We start from the raw sequence: 9,149 nt of genomic DNA on the forward strand, positions 1-9,149 counted from the left end.
TATTATGGTATATTCAGGTATATTCTTCTATGTTCTAGTAACATTATGGTATATTCTCGTATATTCTTCTATATTCGAGTAATATTATGGTATATTATGGTATATTCTTGTATATTGTGGTATATTCTTCTATATTCTAGTATATTCTCGAATATTCTTCTATATTCTAGTAATATTATGGTATATTCTGGTATATTCTCCTATATTCTAGTAATATTATCGTATATTCTCGTATATTCTTCTATATTCGAGTAATATTATGGTATATTCACCTATATTCTAGTAATATTATTGTATATTCTCGTATATTCTTCTATATTCGAGTTATATTATGGTATATTCTGGTATATTCAAGTATATTCTGGTATATTCTGCTATATTCTAGTATATTCAGGTATATTCAGGTATATTCTGGTATATTCTTCTATATTCTAGTAATATTATGGTATATTCTGGTATATTCTTCTATATTCGAGTAATATTATGGTATATTCTGGTATATTCAAGTATATTCTGGTATATTCTGCTATATTCTAGTATATTCGCGAATATTCTTCTATATCCTAGTAATATTATGGTATATTCTCCTATATTCTAGTAATATTATCGTATATTCTCGTATGTTCTTCCATATTCGAGTAATATTATGGTATATTCTGGAATATTTAATTATATTCTGGTATATTCTTCTATATTCTAGTAATATTATTGTATATTCTGGTATATTCTTCTATATTCTAGTAATATTATGGTATATTCTGGTATATTCTTCTATATTCTAGTAATATTATGGTATATTCTCCTATATTCTAGTAATATTATCGTATATTCTCGTATGTTCTTCCATATTCGAGTAATATTATGGTATATTCTGGAATATTCAAGTATATTCTGGTATATTCTTCTATATTCTAGTAATATTATTGTATATTCTGGTATATTCTTCTATATTCTAGTAATATTATGGTATATTCTGGTATATTCAAGTATATTCTGGTATATTCTGCTATATTCTAGTATATTCGCGAATATTCTTCTATATCCTAGTAATATTATGGTATATTCTCCTATATTCTAGTAATATTATCGTATATTCTCGTATGTTCTTCCATATTCGAGTAATATTATGGTATATTCTGGAATATTTAATTATATTCTGGTATATTCTTCTATATTCTAGTAATATTATTGTATATTCTGGTATATTCTTCTATATTCTAGTAATATTATGGTATATTCTGGTATATTCTTCTATATTCTAGTAATATTATGGTATATTCTCCTATATTCTAGTAATATTATCGTATATTCTCGTATGTTCTTCCATATTCGAGTAATATTATGGTATATTCTGGAATATTCAAGTATATTCTGGTATATTCTTCTATATTCTAGTAATATTATTGTATATTCTGGTATATTCTTCTATATTCTAGTAATATTATGGTATATACTGGTATATTCTCCTATATTCTAGTAATATTATGGTATATTCTGGTATATACTTCTATATTCTAGTAATATTATGGTATATTCTGGTATATTCTTCTATGTTCTAGTAACATTATGGTATATTCTCGTATATTCTTCTATATTCGAGTAATATTATGGTATATTATTGTATATTGTGGTATATTCTGGTATATTCTAGTATATTCAGGTATATTCACGTATATTCTTCTATGTTCTAGTAATATTATGGTATATTCTGGTATATTCTTCTATATTCTAGTAATATTATGGTATATTCTGGTATATTCTTCTATATTCTAGTAATATTATGGTATATTCTTTCATATTCTGCTATATTCTCGTATATTCTATTATATTCTGTTATATTCTAGAATATTTTGGTATATTCTCGTATATTCTTCTATATTCGAGTAATATTATGGTATATTCTGGTATATTCAAGTATATTCTGGTATATTCTGCTATATTCTAGTATATTTGCGAATATTCTTCTATATTCTAGTAATATTATGGTATATTCTCCTATATTCTAGTAATATTATCGTATATTCTCGTATGTTCTTACATATTCGAGTAATATTATGGTATATTCTGGAATATTTAAGTATATTCTGGTATATTCTTCTATATTCTAGTAATATTATTGTATATTCTGGTATATTCTTCTATATTCTAGTAACATTATGGTATATTCTCGTATATTCTTCTATATTCGAGTAATATTATGGTATATTATGGTATATTATTGTATATTGTGGTATATTCTGGTATATTCTAGTATATTCAGGTATATTCACGTATATTCTTCTATGTTCTAGTAATATTATGGTATATTCTGGTATATTCCGGTACATTTTGCTATATTCTAGTATATTCAGGCATATTCTCGTATATTCTTCTATATTCTAGTAATATTATGGTATATTCTGGTATATTCTCCTATATTCTAGTAATATTATCGTATATTCTCGTATATTCTTCTATATTCGTGTAATATTATGGTATATTCTGGTATATTCTTCTATATTCTAGTAATATTATGGTATATTCTGGTATATTCTTCTATATTCTAGTAATATTATGGTATATTCTCTTATATTCTTCCATATTCGAGTATTATTATGGTATATTCTGGTATATTCTTCTATATTCTAGTAATATTATGGTATATTCTAGTATATTCTCGAATATTCTTCTATATTCTAGTAATATTATGGTATATTCTCCTATATTCTAGTAATATTATCATATATTCTCGTATATTCTTCTATATTCGAGTAATATTATGGTATATTCTGGTATATTCAAGTATATTCTGGCATATTCTGCTATATTCTAGTATATTCAGGTATATTCAGGTATATTCTTGTATATTCTTCTATATTCTAGTAATATTATGGTATATTCTGGTATATTCTTCTATATTCTTGTAATATTATGGTATATTCTGTTATATTCTTCTATATTCTAGTAATATTATGGTAGATTCTCGTATATTCTTCTATATTCGAGTAATATTTTGTTATATTATGGTATATTCAAGTATATTCTGGTATATTCTACTATATTCTGGTATATTCTCGAATATTCTTCTATATTCTAGTAATATTATGGTATATTCTCCTATATTCTAGTAATATTATCGTATATTCTCGTATGTTCTTCCATATTCGAGTAATATTATGGTATATTCTGGAATATTTAAGTATATTCTGGTATATTCTTCTATATTCTAGTAATATTATTGTATATTCTGGTATATTCTTCTATATTCTAGTAATATTATGGTATATTCTGGTATATTCTTCTATACTCTAGTAATATTATGGTATATTCTGGTATATTCTTCTATATTCTAGTAATATTATGGTATATTCTCGTATATACTTCCATATTCGAGTAATATTATGGTATATTCTGGTATATTCAAGTATATTCTGGTATATTCTGCCATATTCTAGTATATTCAGGTATATTCAGGTATATTCTGGTATATTCTTCTATATTCGAGTAATATTATGGTATATTCTGGTATATTCAAGTATATTCTGGGATATTCTGCTATATTCTAGTATATTCTCAAATATTCTTCTATATTCTAGTAATATTATGGTGTATTCTCCTATATTCTAGTAATATTATCGTATATTCTCGTATATTCTTCTATATTCGAGTAATATTATGGTATATTCTCGTATATTCTTCCATATTCGAGTAATATTATGGTATATTCGGTATATTCAAGTATATTCTGGTATATTCTGCTATATTCTAGTATATTCTCGAATATTCTTCTAATATACTAGTAATGTTATGGTATATTCTCCTATATTCTAGTAATATTATCGTATATTCTCATATATTCTTCTATATTCGAGTAATATTATGGTATATTCTGGTATATTCTGGTATATTCTGGTATAGTCTAGTATATTCAGGTATATTCTCGTATATTCTTCTATATTCTAGTAATATTATGGTATATTCTCCTATATTCTAGTAATATTATGGTATATTCTGGCATATTCTGCTATATTCTAGTATATTCAGGTATATTCTGGTATATTCTTCTATATTCTAGTAATATTATGGTATATTCTCGTATATTCCTCCATATTCGAGTAATATTATGGTATATTCTGGTATATTCAAGTATATTCTGGTATATTCTGCTATATTCTATTATATTCTCGAATATTCTTCTATATTCTAGTAATATTATGGTATATTCTCCTATATTCTAGTAATATTATCATATATTCTCGTATATTCTTCTATATTCGAGTAATATTATGGTATACTCTGGTATATTCAAGTATATTCTGGTATATTCTGCTATATTCTAGTGTATTCAGGTATACTCAGGTATATTCTTGTATATTCTTCTATATTCTAGTAATATTATGGTATATTCTGGTATATTCTTCTATATTCTTGTAATATTATGGTATATTCTGTTATATTCTTCTATATTCTAGTAATATTATGGTAGATTCTCGTATATTCTTCTATATTCGAGTAATATTTTGGTATATTATGGTATATTCAAGTATATTCTGGTATATTCTACTATATTCCGGTATATTCTCGAATATTCTTCTATATTCTAGTAATATTATGGTATATTCTGGTATATTCTTCTATATTCTAGTAATATTATGGTATATTCTGGTATATTCTTCTATATTCTAGTAATATTATGGTATATTCTTTCATATTCTGCTATATTCTCGTATATTCTATTATATTCTGTTATATTCTAGTATATTTTGGTATATTCTCGTATATTCTTCTATATTCGAGTAATATTATGGTATATTCTTCTATATTCGAGTAATATTATGGTATATTCTTCTATATTCGAGTAATATTATGGTATATTCTGGTATATTCAAGTAATATTCTGGTATATTCTGCTATATTCTAGTATATTTGCGAATATTCTTCTATATTCTAGTAATATTATGGTATATTCTCCTATATTCTAGTAATATTATCGTATATTCTCGTATGTCCTTCCATATTCGAGTAATATTATGGTATATTCTGGAATATTTAAGTATATTCTGGTATATTCTTCTATATTCTAGTAATATTATTGTATATTCTGGTATATTCTTCTATATTCTAGTAATATTATGGTATATTCTGGTATATTTCTTCTATATTCTAGTAATATTATGGTATATTCTGGTATATTCTTCTATATTCTAGTAATATTATGGTATATTCTCCTATATTCTAGTAATATTATCGTATATTCTCGTATGTTCTTCCATATTCGAGTAATATTATGGTATATTCTGGAATATTCAAGTATATTCTGGTATATTCTTCTATATTCTAGTAATATTATTGTATATTCTGGTATATTCTTCTATATTCTAGTAATATTATGGTATATTCTGGTATATTCTTCTATATTCTAGTAATATTATGGTATATGCTGGTATATTCTTCTATATTCTAGTAATATTATGGTATATTCAGGTATATTCTTCTATGGTCTAGTAACATTATGGTATATTCTCGTATATTCTTCTATATTCGAGTAATATTATGGTATATTCTCGTATATTCTTCCATATTCGAGTAATATTATGGTATATTCTGGTATATTCAAGTATATTCTGGTATATTCTGCTATATTCTAGTATATTCTCGAATATTCTTCTATATACTAGTAATGTTATGGTATATTCTCCTATATTCTAGTAATATTATCGTATATTCTCATATATTCTTCTATATTCGAGTAATATTCTAGTATATTCAGGTATATTCAGGTATATTCTTGTATATTCTTCTATATTCTAGTAATATGATGGTATATTGTGGTATATTCTTCTATATTCTTGTAATATTATGGTATATTCTGTTATATTCTTCTATATTCTAGTAATATTATGGTAGATTCTCGTATATTCTTCTATATTCGAGTAATATTTTGGTATATTATGGTATATTCAAGTATATTCTTGTATATTCAGGTATATTCAGGTATATTCTTGTATATTCTTCTATATTCTACTATATTCTGGTATATTCTCGAATATTCTTCTATATTCTAGTAATATTATGGTATATTCTGGTATATTCTTCTATATTCTAGTAATATTATGGTATATTCTGGTATATTCTTCTATATTCTAGTAATATTATGGTATATTCTTTCATATTCTGCTATATTCTCGTATATTCTATTATATTCTGTTATATTCTAGTATATTTTGGTATATTCTCGTATATTCTTCTATATTCGAGTAATATTATGGTATATTCTGCTATATTCAAGTATATTCTGGTATATTCTGCTATATTCTAGTATATTTGCGAATATTCTTCTATATTCTAGTAATATTATGGTATATTCTCCTATATTCTAGTAATATTATCGTATATTCTCGTATGTTCTTCTATATTCGAGTAATATTATGGTATATTCTGGAATATTTAAGTATATTCTGGTATATTCTTCTATATTCTAGTAATATTATTGTATATTCTGGTATATTCTTCTATATTCTAGTAATATTATGGTATATTCTGGTATATTCTTCTATATTCTAGTAATATTATGGTATATTCTGGTATATTCTTCTATATTCTAGTAATATTATGGTATATTCTCCTATATTCTAGTAATATTATCGTATATTCTCGTATGTTCTTCCATATTCGAGTAATATTATGGTATATTCTGGAATATTCAAGTATATTCTGGTATATTCTTCTATATTCTAGTAATATTATTGTATATTCTGGTATATTCTTCTATATTCTAGTAATATTATGGTATATTCTGGTATATTCTTCTATATTCTAGTAATATTATGGTATATTCTGGTATATTCTTCTATATTCTAGTAATATTATGGTATATTCAGGTATATTCTTCTATATTCTAGTAACATTATGGTATATTCTCGTATATTCTTCTATATTCGAGTAATGTTATGGTACATTATGGTATATTCTTGTATATTGTGGTATATTCTGCTATATTCTAGTATATTCTCGAATATTCTTCTATATTCTAGTAATATTATGGTATATTCTGGTATATTCTCCTATATTCTAGTAATATTATCGTATATTCTCGTATATTCTTCTATATTCGAGTAATATTATGGTATATTCACCTATATTCTAGTAATATTATTGTATATTCTCGTATGTCCTTCCATATTCGAGTAATATTATGGTATATTCTGGAATATTTAAGTATATTCTGGTATATTCTTCTATATTCTAGTAATATTATTGTATATTCTGGTATATTCTTCTATATTCTAGTAATATTATGGTATATTCTGGTATATTCTTCTACATTCTAGTAATATTATGGTATATTCTGGTATATTCTTCTATATTCTAGTAATATTATGGTATATTCTCCTATATTCTAGTAATATTATCGTATATTCTCGTATGTTCTTCCATATTCGAGTAATATTATAGTATATTCTGGAATATTCAAGTATATTCTGGTATATTCTTCTATATTCTAGTAATATTATTGTATATTCTGGTATATTCTTCTATATTCTAGTAATATTATGGTATATTCTGGTATATTCTTCTATATTCTAGTAATATTATGGTATATGCTGGTATATTCTTCTATATTCTAGTAATATTATGGTATATTCAGGTATATTCTTCTATGGTCTAGTAACATTATGGTATATTCTCGTATATTCTTCTATATTCGAGTAATATTATGGTATATTTCTCGTATATTCTTCCATATTCGAGTAATATTATGGTATATTCTGGTATATTCAAGTATATTCTGGTATATTCTGCTATATTCTAGTATGTTCTCGAATATTCTTCTATATACTAGTAATGTTATGGTATATTCTCCTATATTCTAGTAATATTATCGTATATTCTCATATATTCTTCTATATTCGAGTAATATTCTAGTATATTCAGGTATATTCAGGTATATTCTTGTATATTCTTCTATATTCTAGTAATATGATGGTAATATTCTGGTATATTCTTCTATATTCTTGTAATATTATGGTATATTCTGTTATATTCTTCTATATTCTAGTAATATTATGGTAGATTCTCGTATATTCTTCTATATTCGAGTAATATTTTGGTATATTATGGTATATTCAAGTATATTCTAGTATATTCAGGTATATTCAGGTATATTCTTGTATATTCTTCTATATTCTACTATATTCTGGTATATTCTCGAATATTCTTCTATATTCTAGTAATATTATGGTATATTCTGGTATATTCTTCTATATTCTAGTAATATTATGGTATATTCTGGTATATTCTTCTATATTCTAGTAATATTATGGTATATTCTTTCATATTCTGCTATATTCTCGTATATTCTATTATATTCTGTTATATTCTAGTATATTTTGGTATATTCTCGTATATTCTTCTATATTCGAGTAATATTATGGTATATTCTGGTATATTCAAGTATATTCTGGTATATTCTGCTATATTCTAGTATATTTGCGAATATTCTTCTATATTCTAGTAATATTATGGTATATTCTCCTATATTCTAGTAATATTATCGTATATTCTCGTATGTTCTTCTATATTCGAGTAATATTATGGTATATTCTGGAATATTTAAGTATATTCTGGTATATTCTTCTATATTCTAGTAATATTATTGTATATTCTGGTATATTCTTCTATATTCTAGTAATATTATGGTATATTCTGGTATATTCTTCTATATTCTAGTAATATTATGGTATATTCTGGTATATTCTTCTATATTCTAGTAATATTATGGTATATTCTCCTATATTCTAGTAATATTATCGTATATTCTCGTATGTTCTTCCATATTCGAGTAATACTATGGTATATTCTGGAATATTCAAGTATATTCTGGTATAATTCTTCTATATTCTAGTAATATTATTGTATATTCTGGTATATTCTTCTATATTCTAGTAATATTATGGTATATTCTGGTATATTCTTCTATATTCTAGTAATATTATGGTATATTCTGGTATATTCTTCTATATTCTAGTAATATTATGGTATATTCAGGTATATTCTTCTATATTCTAGTAACATTATGGTATATTCTCGTATATTCTTCTATATTCGAGTAATGTTATGGTACATTATGGTATATTCTTGTATATTGTGGTATATTCTGCTATATTCTA

This window comes from Halictus rubicundus, unplaced genomic scaffold (genome assembly GCF_050948215.1).
Source record: "Halictus rubicundus isolate RS-2024b unplaced genomic scaffold, iyHalRubi1_principal scaffold0067, whole genome shotgun sequence".
Classification (NCBI taxonomy): Eukaryota; Metazoa; Arthropoda; class Insecta; order Hymenoptera; family Halictidae; genus Halictus; species Halictus rubicundus.